This window comes from Chrysemys picta, chromosome 16 (genome assembly GCF_011386835.1).
Source record: "Chrysemys picta bellii isolate R12L10 chromosome 16, ASM1138683v2, whole genome shotgun sequence".
NCBI classification, from domain to species: domain Eukaryota; kingdom Metazoa; phylum Chordata; order Testudines; family Emydidae; genus Chrysemys; species Chrysemys picta.
The window spans coordinates 31630-57808 of NC_088806.1; the positions used below are offsets into that span (position 1 = coordinate 31630).

Consider the following 26179-nt stretch of genomic DNA (forward strand, 5'->3'; position numbering starts at 1 on the left):
TAAGTAGGGGGGGGGGGCTTGCAGATATATTGTGAGTGGCTTGCAGAGCAGTTTGTGGGATGGCTAGAATGGCTTATGGGACGGCTGGCAGAGCAGAGCAGTTCACAGAATGGCTGGAGCCACTCACGGGATGGCTGTGTGGAACAGAGCGGCTGGCGGAGTGGCTTGTGGTGAAGGCTGCAGCAGAACCCCATGGAGAGGTGGGGCAGTCGGCATTGGGCCATGTAAGGTGCCCCTTAACACCCCCGTGCCCCCTCCCCCATTGCCACCCAGGCTGGGAGGTAAAACTCTGCAGATAAACTTTTGAACTCTGGGGCTGCACTGACCAGGGACAGAGACTTTTGGGTTGTTGAACTTTGGGATGATTTTTGGGTTGCTGGACTTAAGACCCTGAGGGGAAAAGGACACTGCCAAACTTACTTGGAGGTGGGTCTTTTGCTCATGGTTTGTGTTATGAATCCTGTTTGTGGTGTTTCCCCAACATAATGCCGCATTGTTTCCCTCCTTTATTAAAAGGCTTTTGCTACACTCAGACTCCGTGCTTGCGAGAGGGGAAGTGTTGCCTCTTAGAGGCGCCCGGGGGGTGGTATGTAATTGTCCCAGGTCACTGGGTGGGGGCTCGAGTCGGTTTTGCGTTGTGTTATTGTTATACCACATCTGCTATTGTGTGGTAATGTAAAGATGTAAAGGTAGCCATCTTACAGCAAAAAAACTTCAGGACCAGACTCCAAAGAGAAACTGCTGAGCTCCAGTTCATTTGCAAATTTGACACCATCAGATCAGGATTAAACAAAGACAGTGAATGGCTATCCAACTACAGAAGCAGTTTCTCCTCCCTTGGTGTTCACACCTCAACTGCTAGCAGAGCACCTCACCCTCCCTGATTGAACTAACCTCGTTATCTCCACACTGATATATACCTGCCTCTGGAGATTTCCATTACTTGCATCTGAAGAAGTGAGGTTCTTACCCACGAAAGCTTATGCTCCCAGGACTTCTGTTAGTCTCAAAGGTGCCACAGGACCCTCTGTTGCTTTTTACAGATTCAGACTAACACGGCTACCCCTCTGATACATAACATTTTTGTTCAGCGTTATGAACAACCTCCATTCCTGGGGTATTTGTAACCCTGAGGTTCTACTGTAATTGCTGGGGATGGTCTTGTGCCTGCAAACATTCAAAGGATATGCATCTAATGTTACGCACATGCATAAGTGTCTGCAGGATTAGGGCCAGTCCCTCCATGGACTCAGTTACATAAAGGAGACAGACCTTTGCTTCAGAGTTAGACTTTCTCTTCAAGCTCATTTTTAAAAACTCAAGTTTATAAAGTCTGCAGTATAAACAAGTTTTCCAGTGAAATGTTGTTAAATTAGTATTTGATGCTTTTAAGAGTACCAAGAGCAGTAGCCTTGAAAGTGTGAGGAGCATAGGCGTGCACACGGGGTGTGCCGGGTGTGCCCAGGCACACCCTAATGCCCGCGGGCCGGATCCGGTCCCTCAGGGCTTTGGATCTGGCCCGCGGGATTGGCCCCCTGTGGTGCTGCAAGCCCCATGCTGCTCTCAGAGGGCTCCGTGCATTGCTCCAGGCACCGCCCCTCGCAGTTCCCGTTGGCCGGGAACGGGGAACCGCGGCCAATGGGAGCTTTGGGGAGGTACCTGGAGGTGTGGCAAGGGCAGCGCGCGGAGACCGGTGCCACCCCCTCACCAGGGGCCGTGCAGGGACGTGGTGAGCGGCGCAACATGGTGTGGGGCCAGGGCAGGCAGGCAGGGAGTGCGGCGCTGCAGGTAAGCGGCACCGGGCCGGACCCTGAACCCCTCCTGCACCTTGCCCCCCAACTCCCTGCCCTGAGCTCCCTGCCTGCACCTTGCACCTCTCCTGCACCCCAACTCCCTTCCCTGAACCCCTTCCTGCACCCTGTACCCCCATGCACTCCAACTTCCTGCCCTGAGCCTCTGTCGCACCTTGCACCTCTCCTGTACCCCAACCCCCTGCCCTAAGCCCCCTGCCTACACCTCACACCCCAACCCCCTGCCCTGAGCCCCCTGCCCTACCCTACACCCCAACTCCATGCCCTAAGCCCCCTCCTGCACTCCGCATCCCTCCTGCACCCCAACCCCCTGCCCTGAGCCCCCTCATATGCCCTGCACCACTCCTCTGCCCCAATCCCTTGCCCTAAGCCCCTTCTTGCACACCACACCCCCTCCCACTCCCCAACCTTATGATGTTTGCCTTTAAAAAAATAAATAAATAAAATTCCCTGGGTGCACACCCTAATGAAATGTGCTGCGCACGCCTATGGTGAGGAGTGACATTCTCTGCTCCAATGGGAGGTCATTATATGTTATCAGTCAGGCTACATTAGCTGCTTTGCAGGGTTTTTCATGCAGAGATCGAAAGGAAAGAGGCTATAATCATCAGCATTTTACAGATGGGGAAACAAACACACATCTCAGTTGCAGTCTTTCTCCAGGGAGTAACGATGTAGTTGTCTTTGGGTTAAAAAACTCATAACAAAATCACAAAAAAACCAAAAAAGGTTTGCATTGGTGGACTATGGAGTCTAGCCACTCCTTATTCACTTTCTCCACACTAGTCATGATTTTATAGACCTCTATCATATCCTCCTTAATCATCTCTTTTCTAAACTGAACAGTGCTAGTATTTTTCATCTCTCCTCCTATGGAAGTTTTTCCATACCCATAATCATTGCTGTTGCCCTTCTCTGCACCTTTTCCAATTCTAATACATCTGTTTTGAGATAGGGCGACCAAAACTGCATGCAATAGTTAATGTTTGGACATACCACGGATTCATATAGTGGCATTATGATATTTTCTGTCTCGTCTATCCCTTTACTAATGGTTCCTAACCTTCTGTTAGATCACTGTACAGTGGCAGTCCAAAACGTATGTGAGGGCCTTCTGTTACATACCACAGTTAGCAGTTATGCAATTTCGTATATGAGTTCCTTCAGAACTCTTGGGTGAATACAATCAGATCCTGGTGACTTATTACTATTTAATTTAAATGTAATTAATCAATTTGTTCCAAAACATCCTCTGTTGACACCTCAGTCTGGGACAGTTCCTCAGATTTGTCACCTAGCAGGAATGGCTCAGAGGAGGGAATCGCATCCTCTGCAGGGAAGACCAATGCAAATAATTCAGTTAGCTTCTCTGCAATGGCCTTGTCTTCCTGGAGCGCTCCTTTAGCACCTTGATCATCCAGTAGCCTACTGATTGTTTGTCAGGCTTCCTGCTTCTGATATACTTACAATAATTCTGCAGTTAGTTTTTGTCTTTTGCATGTTGCTCTTCAAATTCTTTTTTGGCCTAGCTAGCTCTACTTTTGTATCGTTAGATCTATAAGAGATCTATATATTATCACAGAGAGGGACTCTACCACTATGCCTCTCATAGCAGTTCTTGCTCACAACTTATCCACTTCTGGAAAGAGACTTCACTATCTTGAAAAAGCTGACACTGAAGAGTTACAAAGGGACCTCAGAAAACTTGGTGACTGGGCAACAAAATGACAGATAAAATTCAGTGCTGATTAGCTGTTATCATGCAAGAAAGAAATCTTGGAGTCATAGTGGATAGTTCTTTGCAAACATCTGTTCAGTGTGCAGCAGCACAAAAAAGCTAACGGAGTGTTAGGAACTATTAGGAAAGGGAAAAATAATAAAACAGAAAATACCTTAATGCCACTATGTAAATCTCTGATATGCCCACACCTTGAATACTGCATACAGTTCTAGTTACCCCATATCACAAAAGATACATTAGAATTGGAAAAAGGTGCAGAGAAGCGCGTCAACCACAATGATTGGAATCATTTCCATGGGAGGAAAGATTAAAAAGACTAGGACCGGTCAGCTTAGAAAAGAGATGATTAAGGGGGGTTATGATAGAGGTCCATGAAATCAGCAATGGTGTAGAGAAAGTGAATAAGGAAGTGTTCTTTAGCCCTCTTGTAACATAAGAATCAGGGGGCCACCCAATGAAATTAATAGGCAGCAGGTTTAAATTAAGCTAAAGAAAGTACTTCTTCACACAACTGTTGCCGGCACAGAGGGCCCGAGGACAGCAGCAGCGGGGTTCGTTGCCCGGTGTGCTTCGCGCCAATGAACACACCAGGGGGAGAAGCAAACAAAGTTTATTTGGGATCCCAAAGCGGTGCAAGGAGACTGGCACGTCTCAAATCAAGCACACTAACAGGAACAGTTTTTCTTCTTTTATACATTTTGCAGTTAAGCCTCACACACACACCCCCTTTCCCCTCCCTTCCTCCCCTTCTACCCCTCCCTTCCCTGGTAACAGTTACTAAGCAAATAATGATTACATTTAAGCAGTTAAGTCATTCTTGGCAGCTATAAGCCTAGCTTGTTAGTAACTTCTTTAAACTGTTCTCTTGTCCTTTTTTCCTTCAGCCAGAAACATGCAGGCCTCATTATTACCGCTTGATACTGGAGTGAGCAGGGGGTTGCACACAGATAACTGGTTGCTTACATATTCCAATTGCACCTGGCTTTTGAGGTTGATTAGAGTTTAAACATGGAAGAAGTTTGGTTCATATAGGCCTAGTGCAGGAAGGCTTCATTGACACTTAGTGGCCTTCCACCCTCCTGAGTTACCTAGGGTTATGCCTAGTGACACCAACACAACAAACTGTCAAACTGTGAAGCTCATTACCAGGGGATATTGTGAAGGCCAAAAGTACTGGCCACAGTCGTAGACAGGAATATTGGACTAGATGGACCATTGGTCTGACCCAGTATGAGTGTGCTTATTGTCTAATCCTCCTGGAACTCCCCCCTACAGCCCAGATGTAGGTATCTGCATCCTTCTCCAAAACCCCTTGTATCCCCAAAACCCCTCCCAGACACTGAGCCCCCAAATCCTTGTACACCTGGTGCCTGCCCCTACTTCTCATGGCAACCCATGGCAGAGAAAGCTGACATCATGTGGAGAGCCTGCAACAGAGCCAAGTAATGGAAAAGGACCCCGCGGTCTCCCATAGATTCTAGGACTGGAAGGGACCTCGAGAGGTCATCGAGTCCAGTCCCCTGCCCGCGTGGCAGGACCAAATACTGTCTAGACCATCCCTGATAGACGTTTATCTAACCTACTCTTAAATATCTCCAGAGATGGAGATTCCACAACCTTCCTAGGCAATTTATTCCAGTGTTTAACCACCCTGACAGTTAGGAACTTTTTCCTAATGTCCAACCTAGACCTCCCTTGCTGCAGTTTAAACCCATTGCTTCTTGTTCTATCCTTAGAGGCTAAGGTGAACAAGTTTTCTCCCTCCTCCTTATGACACCCTTTTAAATACCTGAAAACTGCTATCATGTCCCCTCTCAGTCTTCTCTTTTCCGAACTAAACAAACCCAATTCTTTCAGCCTTCCTTCATAGGTCATGTTCTCAAGACCTTTAATCATTCTTGTTGCTCTTCTCTGGACCCTTTCCAATTTCTCCACATCTTTCTTGAAATGCGGTGCCCAGAACTGGACACACTACTCCAGCTGAGGCATGCTCCAGGCAGGGTCCATCTGCTCTGGGTGAGAATCCACATCACTTGTCATGCTCAGTGGCATGCACCCTCTTCTCCCGGGCCCCCTCGGTCTCTCATGGGGCTGAGCAGGATCTATCTGCCTATGGGCATGGTCTCTGCCTTACAGGGAAGGATGTGTACTGCCTGCCAGGGTCAGGAGGCCGCTTCTTCCAGCCCCCCATCTTTGTAGAGAGTTTGGGCTTAGAAGAAGTGGGGCTGGTACTAGAGCCGCCCAGACCCATACTATCACCCCCAGATCCATTACTGCAGCACCCAAAAGCCTCATTCAAGGTCCAAGTCTCATTGTGCTGAGCACTGCATGGACAATCAGAGAGACAGAGGGATGCATATGGTGATGAGTGTGTAAGGCCTGTGGCTGGATGGAGCGATGTATATGGCATACAGGGGGATGCATATGGCGATGAGTGTGTAAGGCCTGTGGCTGGATGGAGCGATGTATATGGCATACAGGGGGATGCATGGATGGCTGAAGGGTTGGACAGGGCTGAAGGGATGGATGGGGATGTCACAGGCTGCTAAGTTGGTGGGTTCAGCTCATGGCTGCTGGCCCTGTCACCTCCAGGGTGACACTGTTTCCTGCACCATCCACCCAGCAGAACCTGCCCCTGCACCGCTACCCGTGAGCTACATGCAGTGCGCAACCTGCTGCTCGGGGATATACAAGCATGCGGTCTTCTGGCTGCTGAACCAGCTGCTCCAAAGCCTGCCGCAGGTCTCACCTTCCTTGGGCAGCAAGACTCTGGCCAGGGGGGTCCCTCAAACCTCCTCACATCCTGTACCCAGAGTAGCCTACAAAGCACAGAGACTGAGGCTAACAAACCCCACCTGCCCCTGCCCACCTCCAACTGGAGCTGCAGCCCAGGGCCAGGCAGCCAGTGACCCAAACAGGTGGGGACCCTGGTGTCTCAGGAGTGGGAAATGTGCCACCATCTTCTCTGTAGCACCATGGCACTGTTACACCATAGTGACTACCTGCAGGGCACAAAGCTGGCTCAATGGGGTGGACAAAGCTGGGCCGGGGCTGTAGCATCACAAACTGCTCGGTGTCCCAATTTCCTACTACTAGGAGTTACTGACACCTAGATTTTTTTTTTTGGCTGTCCTGCCACATTTGCTACACCCACAATTTCCCATTTCTGGGTCTAGGGGTAGGGAGTTGTGACAGATGGGTTGGACCATGTCAGAGTTTTGACTTCTGTGAAATCTTTATTTTAAATTGGGACACTCATAAAATGAGATTGTTCTAATTTAATACGTATGTGTTCTAAATGAGCAAGATCCTTTTACTTGTGTCCAAATTTTAAAGAGATTTCACAGGAGTAGCAAACTGTGACAGGAGGAACAGCTGTCTGCCCCTCCCCTGGTTCAGAGGTAGCCATTTGTGACAACCAGCAATTCAGGCACCAGTGAAGTCATAGGATCATAAATAATTTCCTTAAGATTTGTTTTTAATAATGTATTAAATATGGTAAATACAACATCACAATAAAAACAAAGGAAGGGTTAAGGTTTGGGCAGTGGGCTGGGTTCCCCCCCTTGGGGGAGTGAGGCCAGGTGGGGCAGGGGATGACCTGTGTGTAGACCTCCCCCACCCCATTTGGCTGGCCCATGAAGCACTGGCTCAGGTGTGCTTTCCATTTCACAATGGGGCTGGACTCTGACCCTCAAACTTCTTTTCCCTTGGTTCTAAGCACAACCCAAGAAGAAATGTGAAAGTTATCATTGGAGTTTGCAATGCTGTGAAGGCTCTCGACCACAATCCCCTTTCCCATTACACCGTTAGGTACACCACAGGTGCAAGGCCTCTGCCACCTCCCCGTGCAAAGGCCTGCACACAGGGATCAGCTCCCTGTGAATGGCCTCACACTGCTCTCTCAGAGGGCTCTGACTACCCAAGCACTTAATACATAATTTCAGGGAAGCAGACAGGTGCCATCAGCTATAGATCGCATCCACTAGACTAGAGACAGCAGCAACAATAAGTCACTTCCTTTCATGCCCCTCCACCTGTACATCTATACCTAACATGACCCATCTAGGCACAGAGCTATAGACACCCAAGTCTGCATCCCCCACAGGTTTCTACACCTGCCCATATCCAATGATGGGAGATAGTAGAAGTGTCTTTGGCTGGTAATTGTCTGGAAGTGTCCCCCTCATCCCCATAACTAAATGTGAAGGAGGGTGACCTGCATGTAAGTAGAGATGCTCTGTAGTTTCTGGTCTGTCCTTCCAGGTCATCTGGTGAGAGTCACTGGAAACCACATTGTTCCATACTCAACCGTTCCTTTCTTCAGAGAACCAGAGCATTCTGGGCAGGCCTGGGTGTCGTGGACTGAGGGTGTGGAGACACCTGGTTGGTTATAGTTCCTTATGAGTGATGAGCATTTTAGGCCTTGGGTAGGCTGGAGAGGTATAGGGAAGGGGGTCCAATGAGTAGCAGCCAGGTGACGTGTGTGTGTCTGTGTCTGTGTCTGTCTGTCTAAGTCTTCCATGCACCAGTGCTTGCCTAACTTACAAGTGTTTTCTCTCTCTCTCTTTTCAGTTCCTATTGATTTTGGGTAGATGAGAGAATGACCAACCTGTGGCAGAGACCAAAAGGAGCAGCCACCCTGAGATCATCTGGGGAGATGGAAACCAGACAGTGATCTCTGGAGTCAGAGCAAATAGAAATTTGCTTAAGTTAAGTATTGCGGGAGGACTGCAAGAACTCTTGTCAGCATGGGGTGGGTCTCTGAGAAAAGGCCTTTGCATTTATGTGAGGTACGATAAGCTTGGGGGAGTCGTTTGTCCCCTCTCAAGGATTTGTCTGGTGCTATGGAGTCTTCCTGAAGTATGGTAACTATGTGGAGAGCAACTTGCCTGTAACCAGAGATGCTCAGTCCTCAACTCTCTTCCTTCTACATCACTTGGGTGAGCTTCCCTGGTCACTCCACTCTAGTCCTCCTCCCTACCAACTCTGGCTTGCTTCAGAGGATGTGAGCGGGGCGTAGCCCTTGGCCCGTGTGTCCGCTCACAAGGGTGTACCACCCAGGGCAGGTGGAGGGTCCAAGGCTCAGCACAGCATCCCGGACTGATGTGCTCTGGCCTGGGTTCCTGAGTCCTGCTCCCCGAGGGCTGTGTTGGCCCCGTAGCTGGACCCCGCACCAGGGAGGCTCTTACAGGCGGTGAGCGGTCAAAGGGCAGTAGGGAGCTGAGGAGCAGCCACAGCCCTGGGGTCCCAAGCAGCAGGAAGACAAGATGGGGAAGCTCGGCGGCTGCCTGCACTCTGACATCAGCTAGTGCAGCAACTGCTTCACCCTGCCCGACTCTGGCTTCTGGCCTCTGACATGGCCGTGGGCCAGAGCCTTGGAGGAGAGGAGGCAGGGCTGGCACTTCGCTGAGGAGGAGCAGAGGGTGGAACCACAGCAGGGGCAGGGCCTCATGGCAAAGAGGGTTGCAGCTGCCACATTTTTGTCTATTCACCACCACCGGAAGAGGCTGGTGCTGTCCCTGGGGTGTTACTGTTCTTCTTTGAGAAACACTCTGTGCATAACCTTGTCTGGCCACTGGGTGTCACTGCTGCTCCATGGAAGAGACAGTCCATGCATTACCTCTGACTAGCCACTGGTGTCACTGCCGCTCCAGGGCAGATGCACTCTGTGCATTATCCTGACTGGCCACTGGGTGTCACGGCTGCTCCAGGGGAAATAGAACAGGAGTACTTGTAAAAAGCAAAAGAAGTCTTGCATCTGAAGAAGTGAGGTTCTTACCCACGAAAGCTTATGCTCCCAGTATTTCTGTTAGTCTCAAAGGTGCCACAGGACCCTCTGTTGCTTTTTACAGATTCAGACTAACACGGCTACCCCTCTGTTACAGGAGTACTTGTGGCACCTTAGAGACCAGGGGAAATAGTCTGTTCATTATCCTGACTGGCCACTGGGTGTCACTGCTGCTCCAGGGGACACTGGTGCATTACCCTGAGTGGCCTCTAAGATAAATGTGTAATAAAGGCTGAGTACAGACTCCTGCTTCCCTCTAGCTGCAGCTTGTTTTCTAATAAAAGATTTCCTCCTCATTCTGGGTACAGGGAGAGAATTTCCTCATCTTGTGAGTTTTTGATCTCCCTGGGCAGGGCGAAGCATGTCCTCCTGAGCAGAGGCCTGGAACCCGGAAGGTGACTACAGGTGGTGTTTGTTCTTCCTTCATTACTTCTCTCTAAGCAGGTGTTGGCCAACATGTTCTCTCTCCTTGCCTGTTGGTCTACAGCCTCCCTTCAAAGCCATGTTCACCTGCATGTGTCCAGTGGTGATTGAGACATAGAAGTCTATAGCTCTCTGTGCAGATTGTGTGTGTGTGTGTGTGTGTGTGTGTGTGTGTGAGACGGGGGGGGGGGGAACAAGAACTTAAAGCTGCTGCTGCTTCTCACGTGTGCTTCTAGTGCAGTGTGCCTTGATGCAGCAGGGGAATTGTAGTCTCTTACCTTTGTTTGCAGAATGTGCTGCCCTATGTGCTATTTGGTGCCGCTGGAGGTGTGATTAAAAATACATAAATACATCATATTGACAAGTTTGCAAAGACCCACTTGGGTGTTGAAAATGTATTCCCCAGAATGCCTCCCTTCCCCTGTTTCTTCCACCATCCCACCCCTACTGTGTTATGCTTATAAGAAGCACACAGGATCTTTTTCAGGGGAAAAGGCAATATGCCGCATTTATTGGAGATACAATTAGCATATGCATTCAATCACTCACACACACACACACACACTGTAGTTACCAGTACAGAGTCTGGAGCAACCTAGTGGCCAGCTAGGTTGATTATGGGTAAGAAGGAGCCAGGTTCTATGCTCCGGGGAAGTCTTGGCAGGACAAACCCAAAATTTCATGGCAAAGCACCCTGTTTATATAGTGATCTAACTTCATTGGGACCAATGAGTTTTGCATTGTTATGCTGTAATCAATTGCTGTTTGACGAGTGCTTGTTTTCTAAAATTGTTCTTATTGCTTATTTTATTCCTTCATCAGTCTCTCGGGGACTTACCCCATGCTGATTTTGATCACAGCTATCTTGTCCCAATTGATAGGTGCTTGCCTTGTTTTTTAGAGTCATCAATCTGCGCTCCTTTGACATCTCAATAGGGGCATGTTCTAATCTCCTAGCGCCTTTGTCTGTCCTCCCTAGAACATTTGGTTTGGTGATTGCCTTCACACTTATCTTCTAACACACACACTCCTCATTCATGCACAAAACAGGATTGATTTACACAGAATATTTGAACAGGAACATCAAATTGAAATGCAAGAGAAAACAATTATTTCATTCTTTTACTTATTTCAAAATGCTAATTGTAAACCTACAACAAAGTGGTGACCCTAAAGATCTATTACTGCCTTGAAATCTGCTTCAGACACAAGATTCTGGCTGGCAGAAGCAGGAGAATGTAATCCTTAACCCTCTACAGATGGGGAAACAAGCACGGTTGAGGCTGAACCATCACACCACGGAACAATACAGACAATTTTAACTATATATAACTCTGAGTTCTTTAGTATCTCAGTTATGCTTATCACACTGGCAGCCTACTCTATGGAGTAAGGATGTATTCTGATAGGTTGGTAGTGTTTTTTGAAATAAAAATGTGTGGTGGTGGACTATGCATTCTAGCATCTCTGACTCCAACGCACCTTTGCATAACAGTGCCACTTAATCTCTGTAATAATGTATAGAAAGATCTGTTTCTCCATTTGTACTGTCACAGCAGGTTTTTTTACATTACAAACTACTAAACATGTGGGATGAGGGGGCAGGGTACTCCCTTTTCCCTTAACTCTTAACCACATGTACTGTGCTGGAGGGGAGCTATCCCAGGCTTTTGCCCCATCTCTATGCTGAGATGTCATAGCAGGGGCAAGGCACTAAGCAGGGGGTTGGATAGAGGAGAGAAAGGTACGGAGGTGGCAGGGGCGATGGGAGTGTCTTGTGCTTTCTCCCACCATGGAGTGAGGCGCCAGAAACTTCTAGCTGCCAGGGGGTGGTGAGAAGCACAAGCTGCTATGAGACGTGCCCTCTATATGTGCAACAGACTAAGGATAGCTCAGTGGTTTAAGCATTGACCTACTAAGCCCAGCGTTGTGAGTTCAAGCCTTGAGAGGGCCACGTAGGGCTCTGGGGCCAAATCAATATTTGGCCCTGCTAGTAAAGGCAGTTCTATGAGATAAGTATATCTCATATTAACTCTATTGTACTCAGACACATGTCTGAACTAGCCTTGGTTGTTCGGGGGGAGGGATAGCTCAGTGGTTTAGCATTGGCCTGCTAAACCCAGGGTTGTGAGTTCAATCCTTGAGGGGGCCACTTAGGGATCTGGGGCAAAATCAGTACTTGGTCCTGCTAGTGAAGGCAGGAGGCTGGACTTGATGACCTTACAAGGTCCCTTCCAGTTCTAGGAGATGGGAGATCTCCATTAATTTATAATTTATTTAATTTAACAGCAAATCACAGAGGGAGCATCCCAGAGCTGTGCTGCCAGTGGGAGCAGCCAACTTTACAGTGAGGGGGATGGGTGACCCCTCCCCTGACTGGGGACAGTAGGTTACAGTGGGGCACCCTTAGCCGCCACCTCCCCCCCATCAACTATGCTTTCCCTCCTTGGCTTATGTGCCTCAGTTTTCTCTTCTGAAACCACTTCAGCTCTTGCTCCTACCACCCCGGCCTGGCACTCACCCTCCTCCACTCACCTAGATAAACCTCTCATTCCCTGTACCCGCACCCTCCTCATCCAAAATCTTCTACTCTCCCCTATCACCTGCATCCCTCCTGCTTCTGCCCATTCCCATGCCCCCTGAGCGGGTCCTAAAGCAACCTGTCCCCACTTCAACCCAGATTGGCCTAGCCACAACTCGACACCCCAAAACTGCCAGAAGCCCCGAATCCCTCTGTTTATCCCCCATCTCCCACCTGCCCCCCATTGCCCCGCAGCCTCAGCACACACACACACCCCGTAAGACCCCCCACCCCCAGCGCCCACCCACAGCCCCCACTATTGCCATGTGCCCAGCTCAGCCCCGCTGGGGGGGGGAGGGAAGGAATGAAGCAGTGGCTTGTGGGAGATGTAGTGCACCCCGGCCTACAACTCCCATCAGCCACCGCAGATCCAGCGGCACCGTGGGAAAGGCGGGGGCAGGGTCGGGGCCCAGCGCCCTCTGTTTGGGCGGGAGGCGCTTTTGGCATCACAGCTTCCGTTTGCAGAGCGGGGCCGGAAGTTGTCGGAAGAGGAAGTGATGTCAGCGGTCTGGGCGCCAACCGCGGTACGCCGGGGAACCCGGCTTCCGTTCTGCGCCAGTCGCTTCCGTCATGAGCGACGCAACCTGGGAGTTGTAGTTTTTAAAGTGCTGCTTCCCCGGGTATGTTTGGTACCGGCCCGTCTCAGCCACTGACCCCAGCGCGCCACGGTCTTGTCTAGCCCCGCCCCCCCCAGCCCGCCCCGACCTCCCTTGTCCCCCCGCACCCGCTTCCCCCCCCGCACCCCCAGCCCGCCCCGACCTCCCTCGTCCCCCCGCACCTCCAGCCCGCCCCGACCTCCCTCGTCCCCCCGCACCCCCAGCCCGCCCCGACCTCCCTCGTCCCCCCGCACCTCCAGCCCGCCCCGACCTCCCTCGTCCTCCCGCACCCCCAGCCCGCCCCGACCTCCCTCGTCCTCCCGCACCCCCAGCCCGCCCCGACCTCCCTCGTCCCCCCGCACCCCGAGCCCCCCACATCCCTAGCCCGCCGCACCCCCAGCCCGCCCCGACCTCCCTCGTCCCCCCGCACCTCCAGCCCGCCCCGACCTCCCTCGTCCCCCCGCACCCCCAGCCCGCCCCGACCTCCCTCGTCCCCCCGCACCCCGAGCCCCCCACATCCCTAGCCCGCCGCACCCCCAGCCCGCCCCGACCTCCCTCGTCCCCCCGCACCTCCAGCCCGCCCCGACCTCCCTCGTCCTCCCGCACCCCCAGCCCGCCCCGACCTCCCCCGCACCCCCCGAGCCCCCCACATCCCTCGTCCCCCCGCACCCCTCTCTAACCCGCCCCAACCTTCCTCGCCCCCCCCGCACCCCCTTCGGCCCCCCCAGCCCGCCCCAACCTCCCCCGCACCCCGAGCCCCCCACATCCCTAGCCCGCCGCACCCCCAGCCCGCCCCGACCTCCCTCGTCCCCCCGCACCCCCAGCCCGCCCCGATCTCCCCCGCACCCCCAGCCCGCCCCGACCTCCCTCGTCCCCCCGCACCCCCAGCCCCCCACATCCCTAGCCCCCCGCACCCCTCTCTAACCCACCCCAGCCTTCCTCGTCCCCCCGCACCCCCAGCCCGCCCCGACCTCCCTCGTCCTCCCGCACCCCCAGCCCGCCCCGACCTCCCTCGACCCCCCGCACCCCCAGCCCCCCACATCCCTAGCCCCCCGCACCCCTCTCTAACCCACCCCAGCCTTCCTCGTCCCCCCGCACCCCCAGCCCGCCCCGACCTCCCTCGTCCTCCCGCACCCCCAGCCCGCCCCGACCTCCCTCGTCCCCCAGCCCCCCACATCCCTAGCCCGCCGCACCCCTCTCTAACCCACCCCAGCCTCCCTCGTCCTCCCGCACCCCCAGCCCGCCCCGACCTCCCTCGTCCTCCCGCACCCCCAGCCCGCCCCGACCTCCCCCGCACCCCCAGCCCGCCCCGACCTCCCTCGTCCCCCCGCACCCCGAGCCCCCCACATCCCTAGCCCGCCGCACCCCCAGCCCGCCCCGACCTCCCTCGTCCCCCCGCACCCCCAGCCCGCCCCGACCTCCCTCGTCCCCCCGCACCTCCAGCCCGCCCCGACCTCCCTCGTCCTCCCGCACCCCCAGCCCGCCCCGACCTCCCTCGTCCCCCCGCACCCCCAGCCCGCCCCGACCTCCCTCGTCCCCCCGCACCTCCAGCCCGCCCCGACCTCCCTCGTCCTCCCGCACCCCCAGCCCGCCCCGACCTCCCTCGTCCCCCCGCACCCCCTGCAACCTTCCTTGTTCCCCCGCAACCTCCCCAGACCCCGCATCCCGCCGCAACCTTCGTCGTCCCCTCCCCCCCCGCACCCCCAGTCCGCCCCAAGCCGCTTCCCCGGTCCCCCAACCCACCGTAACCTTCCCCAACCTGCCCCCCGCACCCCCAGCCCCCCACAACCTTCACTATCCTGCCCCCAGCCTGCCCCCCTCCCCCCGCAACCTCCCTCGCACCCCCAGCCCGCCGCGACCTTCTCTAATCCTCATCTCCAGTCCGCCGCAACCCGCTTCCCCGGTCCCCAACCCACCGTAACCTTCCCCAATCTGCCCCCCGCACCTCCAGCCCCCCACAACCTTCCTCGTCCCCGCCCCGCACCGCCAGCCTGCCGCAACTTTCCTGGCCCCCCCGCACCTCCAGTGGGCTGCAACCTTCTCTAACCCGCACCCCAGCCCGGCCCCATCCCCCCGCACCCCTAGCCCTCTGCAAACCCTCCCCACCCCCAGCCTGCTGTGACCTTCCTCGTCCCCCCTGCACCCCCAGTCCGCTGCGACCTTCCTCACCCCCAGCGCCCCCCTCGCACCTCCAGCCCCCCACAACCTTCCTCGTCCCCGCCGCACCGCCAGCCTGCCGCAACTTTCCTGGCCCACACCCCAACCCGGCCCCATCCCCCCGCACCCCTAGCCCTCTGCAAACCCTCCCCACCCCCAGCCTGCTGCGACCTTCCTCGTCCCCCCTGCACCCCCAGTCCGCTGGGACCTTCCTCGCCCCCCTCGCACCCCAGCCCGTCGCAACATTCTTCCCCCCAGCCCATCGCCCGTCCCCCCACACCCCGAGCCCGCCACGACCTTCCTCACCCCCCAGCCCACTGCAACCTCCCCCCCGCAGCCCCAGCCCGCCGCGACCTTCTCTAACCCGCACCCCAGCCCGGCCCCATCCCCCCGCACCCCTAGCCCTCTGCAAACCCTCCCCACCCCCAGCCTGCTGTGACCTTCCTCGTCCCCCCTGCACCCCCAGTCCGCTGCGACCTTCCTCACCCCCAGCGCCCCCCTCGCACCTCCAGCCCCCCACAACCTTCCTCGTCCCCACCGCACAGCCAGCCTGCCGCAACTTTCCTGGCCCACACCCCAACCCAGCCCCATCCCCCCGCACCCCTAGCCCTCTGCAAACCCTCCCCACCCCCAGCTTGCTGTGACCTTCCTCGTCCCCCCTGCACCCCCAGTCCGCTGCGACCTTCCTCGCCCCCCTCACACCCCAGCCCGTCGCAACATTCTTCCCCCCCCAGCCCATCGCCCGTCCCCCCACACCCCGAGCCCGCCACGACCTTCCTCACCCCCCAGCCCACTGCAACCTCCCCCCCGCAGCCCCAGCCCGCCGCGACCTTCTCTAATCCGCACCCCCAGTCCGCCCCAACCCGCTTCCCCGGTCCCCAACCCACCGTAACCTTCCCCAACATGCCCCCCGCACCCCCAGCCCCCCACAACCTTCCTCATCCCCCGTGCCCCCCCAGCCCGCCCCGACCTTCCTCGCACCTCCCGCACCCCCAGCGGGCGGCAACCTTCTCTAACCCGCCCACCGCAATCTCCCCCCTGCACCCCCAGCCCTCCCCCCACACCCCCAGCCTGTTGCAACATTCTTCCCCCCAGCCCATCCCCTGTCCCCCCACACCCCGAGCTCGACACAACCTTCCTCGCCCCCCTGCACCCCCAGCAGGCCGCAAGCTTCCCCAGATCTGTGGGCCCCCTGGTGCCCTTTTCTCCTTTCTCCAACATTCCCCAACCTGCATCCCCATCCCTACCCTGCACCCCAGTTCCACCCTCCACCCATGGGGCCCCTCAGCCCTTATCTCTTCTTCCTCCCCAACACGAACCCCTCGTAGGACATGGTCAGGCGTGCTAGGTGTGCATCCCAACAGGCCAGGTCTTGGGAGTCATGGAGAAGTAGGAGCGGACGAAAACCATATGGGGCAGTGGGCACCAAAGTGGAGCTGTGACTGTGTTTACTCGGTCTCTGTTCATCGAGTGGGGCTGATGTAGATGGGACTGGAGAGGGAGGCAGGGATGAGGGCAAGATTCGACGCACCCATAGAACTCTGTGTAGTGATAGTTCTTGCTTGGCTTTATTAGTTTGCAGAGGAATCGTCCAGGAGCCCTAGCCTGACAAGAATATGGCAGAAGTGGACCTGAGCAGTCTGGACATCCTTCTAAGGACACATGAATAGTCCTCATGTTTCTGCCTTCTGCATCGCTGGCTGAGAGTAAGAGTTGAGTGCTTTGATTTCCTCATCTGTAGTCGCTGTAGTTTTCTTCACAGGCCATGTGCTTCCTTGTTTGGTACGAGGCTCTGGGATTAAGGCTGGGGAAGGGACGAGTCTCCTGAGGAAAGTGAGTATTTTGGGTGCCGTTACAATGGGTGCCTTCTAGTTGCAGTTGTAACGTAGTAATGGGAGATGGGTTGAGGGTGGAGCCGTGGGATATGGGAGATGTGAAATGAAAAGAGTACGCGGCATTGCAGACGGAGATGCTAATCCCGCCCTCTCCCGCCCTCTCCCACCCCCCCCACCCCCCGCTGGATTTAGTACCAAGGAAAACAAAGTCACACATCAGTCTACTACCCTCATGCGATGGAAAGTGAGCCAGAGAGTCGAGACTCTGAGCATTGTTGATGTCACGCAAAAAACATCTATCTGGGAGCCGAGGAGACGCCGCTCTCAGTGAGATAAGTGTCTGGTTTCATGACGGCTCTCCTCACGCCCAACCTGAGTCCAGGTTAGGAAGCCCAGTACAGTAGGGCTGGGTTTGTATGAAAAGGTTCCTGACTAGCTGTGGTTACGAGGGAGAAAAGTTTCCTATTTTCAGTACTTGCTCATTTCTATGGCCAGGAACGGTGTCTCCTCTGCAGCGGAAGTTTGGATTCAGGAGGGTGACTCCAGGTGGTCAGTTGCTTGCTTTCCTCCCATGTTTTTCTCTCTGTCTCTCTTCTCTAGTATGTTGGCCAACACACACCCTCTAGCTCTCTCTCTGTCCTTGCCTTTCCTTGTTGTTGTCTCCCTTCGTAAGACACGGGCAGCCGTGTAACGTGTGTATCCCCACAGGCTATGTCTCGGGTGCCATGGAGAAGTAGGAGGGGACGAAAATCATGCACGGCTGTGACTGTCGGTGTTATCTCGGTCTCTGTTTGTCGAGTGGCGCCGAGGTAGATGGGATTGGAGAGGGAGGCCAGGAGGAGGGCAAGATTTGAAGCACCAATAGAGGTTTGTGTAGTGATGGCTCATGCTTGGCTTTTGCAGCTGCGCTTCCAGAGGAATTTTCCAGGAGCCCTATCTCGAGAAGAAACTGGGAGAAGTGGACATGAGCAGACTGGACATCCCTGTAAGCAGACATGAACACCCTTGTCAGCAGACATGAACAGTCCTCAACTTTCTGGCTCCCGCATAACTGGCTGTGAGTAAGCGGTCAGTGCTTTGAATTCGTCATCTGTGCTCGCTGTAGTATTCTTCACAGGCCGTGTGCTTTCTCATTGGGTATGGGGTTCTGTGAGATTACGGCTTGGAGGGGCCAGAGTCTTCTGTGTAGAGTGATTATTTTGGGTGCCGTTGCAAGGGGTGCGTTCTAGTTGTAATGCTAAAGGCGTAATGGGGGGGAGAGTTTGGGGCAGAGCGCTGCCGTGTAGGAGAGGCGAAAAGAATAGCCTACGCAACGCTGCCCACTGAAGTGGTAACTTCATTGTTTTTCCTCCTTGTGCCGGATTTAGTACCGAGGGAAAAGAAATCAAACGTCAGCCTTTACTCCCCTTGTCGGATGGAAAGCGAGCAAGAGCAGTGAGCCTGCGAACATTGTTGATGCAAGTCAGGAGCCGTCTAGTTGGCAGTGGAGCAGTCGCTACCGTCAGTGAGATAAGTGTGTGGTTTGGTGAGGGTTCTGCGTAGGGCCCCAATGGCTCCAGGTAGGGACGCCCCGTTAGCTGGGGCTGGGTTTGTAAGAAATGGTTCCTAAGCAGCTGTGGTTACGAGAGAGAGAAGGTCCCCATTTTCAGGGACTGCTCATTTCTCTGCCCAGCTGCGGTGTGTCCTTGGAAGCAGAAGGTTGCATCCAGGAGGATGACTCCAGGTGGTGAGTTGCTTGCCTTCCTCCCATTTTTTTCTCTCTGTCTCTGTCTCCTCTAGTGTGTTGGCCAACTTTCTCACTCTCTTTCCTCTCCTCTCCTCGTCCCGTCTCCCTTCGTAGGACCACGGGCATCCGTGCTAGGTGTGCATCCTAGCCAGGTCTCGGGAGCCATGGGGAAGTAGGAGCGGATGAAAACGATGCGGGGCACTAGGCACTAAAGTGGAGCTGTGACTGTCTGTGTTTACTTAGTTTCTGTTCATCGAGTGGGGCTGATGTAGATGGGACTGGAGAGGGAGGCAGGGATGAGGGCAAGACTCGACGCCCCAATAGAGCTCTGTGTAGTGATAGTTCTTGCTTGGCTTTATTAGGTTGTGGAGGAATCGTCCAGGAGCCCTAGCCGGACAAGAATATTGCAGAAGTGGACCTGAGTAGTCTGGACATCCTTCTAAGGAGACATGAATAGTCCTCATGTTTCTGCCTTCTGCATCGCTGGCTGTGAGTAAGAGGTCAGTGCTTTGAATTCGTCATCTGTAGTCGCTGTAGTTTTCTTCACAGGCCGCGTGCTTCCTCGTTGGGTATGAGGCTCTGGGATTAAGGCTGGGGAAGGGACAAGAGTCTCCTGAAGAAAGAGAGTATTTTGGGTGCCGTTACAATGGGTGCCTTCTAGTTGCAGTTGTAACGTAGTAATGGGAGATGGGTCGAAGGTGGAGCCGTGGGATATGGGAGATGTGAAAAGAAGATACTACGTGACATTGCAGACGGAGATGCTAATTTTTTTGGCTCCCCCCCTCTCCCCCACCGTTAGGTTTAGAACCAAGGAAAATGAAGTCACGCGTCAGAGTCTACTGCCCTCCTGCGATGGAAAGCGAGCGAGAGCGTTGAGACTCTGAGCATTGTTGATGCCACTCAAACACCGTCGATCTGGGAGCTGTGGAGACGCCGCTGTCCGTGAGATAAGTGTCTGGTTTGGTGAGGGCTCTGCTCACGCCCAACCTGAGTCCAGGTTGGGAAGCCCACTAAGTTGGGGCTGGGTTTGTATGAAAAGGTTCCTGACTAACCGTGGTTACGAGGGGGAAAAGGTCCCTATTTTCAGAGGTTGCTCATTTCTCTGGTCAGGAATGGTGTCTCCTCTGCAGCGGAAGGTTGGATTCAGAAGGATGACTCCAGGTGGTCAGTTGCTTGCTTTCCTCCAATGTTTTTCTTTCTCTCTCTCTCTTGTCTAGTATGTTGGCCAACACACACCCTCTAGCTCTCGCTGTCTGTCCTTGCCTTTCCTTGTGTTGTCTCCCTTCGTAAGACATGGGCAGCCGTGTAACGTGTGTATCCCCACAGGCTATGTCTCGGGTGCCATGGAGAAGTAGGAGGGGACGAAAATCATGCACGGCTGTGACTGTCGATGTTATCTCAGTCTCTGTTTGTCGAGTGTCGCCGAGGTAGATGGGATTGGAGAGGGAGGCCAGGAGGAGGGCAAGATTTGAAGCACCAATAGAGGTTTGTGTAGTGATGGCTCATGCTTGGCTTTTGCAGCTGCGCTTCCAGAGGAATTTTCCAGGAGCCCTATCTCGAGAAGAAACTGGGAGAAGTGGACATGAGCAGACTGGACATCCCTGTAAGCAGACATGAACATCCTTGTCAGCAGACATGAACAGTCCTCAATTTTCTGGCTCCCGCATAATTGGCTGTGAGTAAGCAGTCAGTGCTTTGAATTCGTCATCTGTGCTCGCTGTAGTATTCTTCACAGGCCGTGTGCTTTCTCATTGGGTATGGGGTTCTGTGAGATTACGGCTGGGGAGGGGCCAGAGTCTTCTGTGTAGAGTGATTATTTTGGGTGCCGTTGCAAGGGGTGCGTTCTAGTTGTAATGCTAAAGGCGTAATGGGGGGGAGAGTTTGGGGCAGAGCGCTGCCGTGTAGGAGAGGCGAAAAGAATAGCCTACGCGACGCTGCCCACTGAAGTGGTAACTTCATTGTTTTTCCTCCTTGTGCCGGATTTAGTACCGAGGGAAAAGAAATCAAACGTCAGCCTTTACTCCCCTTGTCGGATGGAAAGCGAGCAAGAGCAGTGAGCTTGCGAGCATTGTTGATGCAAGTCAGGAGCCGTCCAGTTGGCAGTGGAGCAGTCGCTACCGTCAGTGAGATAAGTGTGTGGTTTGGTGAGGGTTCTGCGTAGGGCCCCAATGGCTCCAGGTAGGGACGCCCCGTTAGCTGGGGCTGGGTTTGTAAGAAATGGTTCCTAAGCAGCTGTGGTTACGAGAGAGAGAAGGTCCCCATTTTCAGGGACTGCTCATTTCTCTGCCCAGCTGCGGTGTGTCCTCGGAAGCAGAAGGTTGCATCCAGGAGGATGACTCCAGGTGGTGAGTTGCTTGCCTTCCTCCCATTTTTTTCTCTCTCTCGTGTGTTGGCCAACTTTCTCACTCTTTCCTCTCCTGTCCTCGTGCAGTCTCCCTTCATAGAACACAGGCAGGGGTGCTAGGTGTGCATCCCCACAGGCCAGGTCTTGGGAGCCATGGAGAAGTAGGAGGGGATGAAAACCATGCAGGGCTGTAACTGTCGGTGTTAACTTGGTCTCTGTTCATCGAGTGGGGCTGATGTAGATGAGATTGGAGAGGGAGGCCAGGATGAGGGCAAGATTTGGAGCAACAAATAGAGCTTTAAGTAGTGATGGCTCATGCTTGGCTTTTGCAGCTGCGCTTCCAGAGGAATTTTCCAAGAGCCCTATCCTGAGGAGAAAGTGGCAGAAGTGGACATGAGCAGACTGGACATCCTTATAAGCAGATATGAACAGTTCTCAGCTTTCTGACTCCCGCATAACTGACTGTGAGTAAGCGGTCAACGGTCTGAATTTCTCATCTGTGCTCGCTGTAGTATTCTTCACAGGCCGTGTGCTTTCTCGTTGGGTTTGGGGCTCTGTGAGATTACGGCTGGGGAGGGGCCAGAGTCTGCTGTGCAGAGTGACTGTCGGGTGCCGTTGCAAGGGATTGCTTTTTGGTTCTAATGCTAAAGGTGTAATGGGAAGATGTTTGAGGGAGGAGCCCCGCCGTGAGGGAGAGGCGAAAGGAAGAGCCTACGAGATGTTGCCGACTGAGATGGTAACGGATTTGTGTTTTCCCCTTGTGCTGGGTTTAGGACCGAGGGAAAAGAAGTCACGCCTCAGAGACTCAAGCCCTCATGTGATGGAAAGCAAGCCGGAGCGACGAGACCGTGAGCATTGTTGATGTCACGCAAAAGCCGTCCAACTGGGAGGGGAACGGCCGCCACTCAGTGAGATAAGTGTCTGGTTTGGTGATTGCTGTGCTCATGGCCCACCTTTCTCCTGCTAGGGACGCCACGTTAGCTGGGGCTGGGTTTGAAGAAAATGTTCTTGACTAGCTGTGGTTATGAGGGGGACAAGGTCCCCGTTTTCAGGGTCTGCTCATTTCTCTGGCCAGGAGCGTTGTCTCCTACGCAACGGAAGGTTGCATCTAGAAGGATGACTCCAGGTAGTGAGTCGCTTGCTTTCCTCCCATGTCTTTCTATCTGTCTGTTTCTCTCTCTTCTCTAGTGTGTTGGCCAACTTTCTCGCTGACTCTCCTCTCCTTGTGCCGTCTCACTTCGTAGGAAACGCGCAGGCATGCTAGGTGTGCATCCTAGCCAGGTCTCGGGAGCCATGGAGAAGTAGGAGCGGACGAAAACGATGCGGGGCACTGGGCACTAAAGTGGAGCTGTGACTGTCTGTGTTTACTTAGTTTCTGTTCATCGAGTGGGGCTGATGTAGATGGGACTGGAGAGGGAGGCAGGGATGAGGGTAAGACTCGACGCCCCAATAGAGCTCTGTGTAGTGATAGTTCTTGCTTGGCTTTATTAGGTTGCGGAGGAATCGTCCAGGAGCCCTAGCCGGACAAGAATATTGCAGAAGTGGACCTGAGTAGTCTGGACATCCTTCTAAGGAGACATGAATAGTCCTCATGTTTCTGCCTTCTGCATCGCTGGCTGTGAGTAAGAGGTCAGTGCTTTGAATTCGTCATCTGTAGTCGCTGTAGTTTTCTTCACAGGCCGCGTGCTTCCTCGTTGGGTATGAGGCTCTGGGATTAAGGCTGGGGAAGGGACAAGAATCTCTTGAAAAAAGTGAATATTTTGGGTGCCGTTACAATGGGTGCCTTCTAGTTGCAGTTGTAACGTAGTAATGGGAGATATGTTGAGGGTGGAGCCGTGGGATATGGGAGATGTGAAAAGAAGATACTACGCGACATTGCAGACGGAGATGCTAATTTTTTTGGCTCCACCCCCCCTGCACCGTTAGGTTTAGAGCCAAGGAAAACGAAGTCACGCGTCAGAGTCTACTGCCCTCATGCGATGGAAAGCGAGCGAGAGCGTTGAGACTCTGAGCATTGTTGATGCCACTCAAAAGCCGTCCATCTGGGAGCTGTGGAGATGCCGCTGTCCGTGAGATAAGTGTCTGGTTTGGTGAGGGCTCTGCTCACGCCCAACCTGAGTCCAGGTTGGGAAGCCCACTAAGTTGGGGCTGGGTTTGTATGAAAAGGTTCCTGACTAACTGTGGTTACGAGGGGGAAAAGGTCCCTATTTTCAGAGGTTGCTCATTTCTCTGGTCAGGAATGGTGTCTCCTCTGCAGCGGAAGGTTGGATTCAGAAGGATGACTCCAGGTGGTCAGTTGCTTGCTTTCCTCCAATGTTTTTCTTTCTCTCTCTCTCTTGTCTAATATGTTGGCCAACACACACCCTCTAGCTCTCGCTGTCTGTCCTTGCCTTTCCTCGTGTTGTCTCCTTTCGTAAGACACGGGCAGCCGTGTAACATGTGTATCCCCACAGGCTATGTCTCGGGTGCCATGGAGAAGTAGGAGGGGACGAAAATCATGCACGGCTGTGACTGTCGGTGTTATCTCGGTCTCTGTTTGTCGAGTGGCGCCGAGGTAGATGGGATTGGAGAGGGAGGCCAGGAGGAGGGCAAGATTTGAAGCACCAATAGAGGTTTGTGTAGTGATGGCTCATGCTTGGCTTTTGCAGCTGCGCTTCCAGAGGAATTTTCCAGGAGCCCTATCTCGAGAAGAAACTGGGAGAAGTGGACATGAGCAGACTGGACATCCCTGTAAGCAGACATGAACACCCTTGTCAGCAGACATGAACAGTCCTCAACTTTCTGGCTCCCGCATAACTGGCTGTGAGTAAGCAGTCAGTGCTTTGAATTCGTCATCTGTGCTCGCTGTAGTATTCTTCACAGGCCGTGTGCTTTCTCATTGGGTATGGGGTTCTGTGAGATTACGGCTGGGGAGGGGCCAGAGTATGCTGTGTAGAGGGATTATTTTGGGTGCCGTTGCAAGGGGTGCGTTCTAGTTGTAATGCTAAAGGCGTAATGGGGGGGGAGAGTTTGGGGCAGAGCGCTGCCATGTAGGAGAGGCGAAAAGAATAGCCTACGCGACGCTGCCCACTGAAGTGGTAACTTCATTGTTTTTCCTCCTTGTGCCGGATTTAGTACCGAGGGAAAAGAAATCAAACGTCAGCCTTTACTCCCCTTGTCGGATGGAAAGCGAGCAAGAGCAGTGAGCCTGCGAACATTGTTGATGCAAGTCAGGAGCCGTCTAGTTGGCAGTGGAGCAGTCGCTACCGTCAGTGAGATAAGTGTGTGGTTTGGTGAGGGTTCTGCGTAGGGCCCCAATGGCTCCAGGTAGGGACGCCCCGTTAGCTGGGGCTGGGTTTGTAAGAAATGGTTCCTAAGCAGCTGTGGTTACGAGAGAGAGAAGGTCCCCATTTTCAGGGACTGCTCATTTCTCTGCCCAGCTGCGGTGTGTCCTCGGAAGCAGAAGGTTGCATCCAGGAGGATGACTCCAGGTGGTGAGTTGCTTGCCTTCCTCCCATTTTTTTCTCTCTCTCTCTCTCTCTCTCTCTCTCTCTCTCTCTCTCTCTCTCTCTCTCTCCTCTTGTGTGTTGGCCAACTTTCTCACTCTTTCCTCTCCTGTCCTCGTGCAGTCTCCCTTCATAGAACACAGGCAGGGGTGCTAGGTGTGCATCCCCACAGGCCAGGTCTTGGGAGCCATGGAGAAGTAGGAGGGGATGAAAACCATGCAGGGCTATAACTTTCGGTGTTAACTTGGTCTCTGTTCATCGAGTGGGGCTGATGTAGATGGGATTGGAGAGGGAGGCCAGGATGAGGGCAAGATTTGAAGCAACAAATAGAGCTTTAAGTAGTGATGGCTCATGCTTGGCTTTCGCAGCTGCGCTTCCAGAGGAATTTTCCAAGAGCCCTATCCTGAGGAGAAAGTGGCAGAAGTGGACATGAGCAGACTGGACATCCTTGTTAGCAGATATGAACAGTTCTCAGCTTTCTGACTCCCACATAACTGACTGTGAGTAAGCGGTCAACGGTCTGAATTTCTCATCTGTGCTCGCTGTAGTATTCTTCACAGGCCGTGTGCTTTCTCGTTGGGTTTGGGGCTCTGTGAGATTACGGCTGGGGAGGGGCCAGAGTCTGCTGTGCAGAGTGACTGTCAGGTGCCGTTGCAAGGGATTGCTTTTTGGTTCTAATGCTAAAGGTGTAATGGGAAGATGTTTGAGGGAGGAGCCCCGCCGTGAGGGAGAGGCGAAAGGAAGAGCCTACGAGATGTTGCCGACTGAGATGGTAACGGATTTGTGTTTTCCCCTTGTGCTGGGTTTAGGACCGAGGGAAAAGAAGTCACGCCTCAGAGACTCAAGCCCTCATGTGATGGAAAGCAAGCCGGAGCGACGAGACCGTGAGCATTGTTGATGTCACGCAAAAGCCGTCCAACTGGGAGGGGAACGGCCGCCACTCAGTGAGATAAGTGTCTGGTTTGGTGATTGCTGTGCTCATGGCCCACCTTTCTCCTGCTAGGGACGCCACGTTAGCTGGGGCTGGGTTTGAAGAAAATGTTCTTGACTAGCTGTGGTTATGAGGGGGACAAGGTCCCCGTTTTCAGGGTCTGCTCATTTCTCTGGCCAGGAGCGTTGTCTCCTACGCAACGGAAGGTTGCATCTAGAAGGATGACTCCAGGTAGTGAGTCGCTTGCTTTCCTCCCATGTCTTTCTATCTGTCTGTTTCTCTCTCTTCTCTAGTGTGTTGGCCAACTTTCTCGCTGACTCTCCTCTCCTTGTGCCGTCTCACTTCGTAGGAAACGCGCAGGCATGCTAGGTGTGCATCCTAGCCAGGTCTCGGGAGCCATGGAGAAGTAGGAGCGGACGAAAACGATGCGGGGCACTGGGCACTAAAGTGGAGCTGTGACTGTCTGTGTTTACTTAGTTTCTGTTCATCGAGTGGGGCTGATGTAGATGGGACTGGAGAGGGAGGCAGGGATGAGGGTAAGACTCGACGCCCCAATAGAGCTCTGTGTAGTGATAGTTCTTGCTTGGCTTTATTAGGTTGCGGAGGAATCGTCCAGGAGCCCTAGCCGGACAAGAATATTGCAGAAGTGGACCTGAGTAGTCTGGACATCCTTCTAAGGAGACATGAATAGTCCTCATGTTTCTGCCTTCTGCATCGCTGGCTGTGAGTAAGAGGTCAGTGCTTTGAATTCGTCATCT

The 26179-nt window shown here is 53.8% G+C and overlaps 2 long non-coding RNA genes across 4 annotated transcripts in view; both read left to right on the plus strand.

Moving 5' to 3' along the window:
• The window catches only part of LOC101937833 (uncharacterized), a 77569-nt gene that overhangs the window by 31588 nt on the left and 19802 nt on the right, over positions 1–26179 (plus strand). Inside the window, exons 7-11 of the long non-coding RNA XR_010592965.1 lie at positions 21338–21469; positions 21779–22634; positions 22932–23807; positions 24120–24990; positions 25300–26155. This is a non-coding gene — a long non-coding RNA (uncharacterized LOC101937833). The remainder of the gene's footprint in view (positions 1–21337; positions 21470–21778; positions 22635–22931; positions 23808–24119; positions 24991–25299; positions 26156–26179) is intronic.
• Positions 12839–19157, plus strand: LOC135975892 (uncharacterized). Of its 3 annotated transcripts, none has more exons than XR_010592967.1 (4): positions 12839–12967; positions 16676–16812; positions 17128–17992; positions 18303–19157. It is a non-coding gene; the product is annotated as an uncharacterized LOC135975892 (long non-coding RNA). The 3 variants fall into 3 exon arrangements; XR_010592968.1 differs by lacking the exon at positions 12839–12967 and adding an exon at positions 16089–16448; XR_010592966.1 differs by lacking the exon at positions 12839–12967 and having other exon boundaries at positions 16092–16812.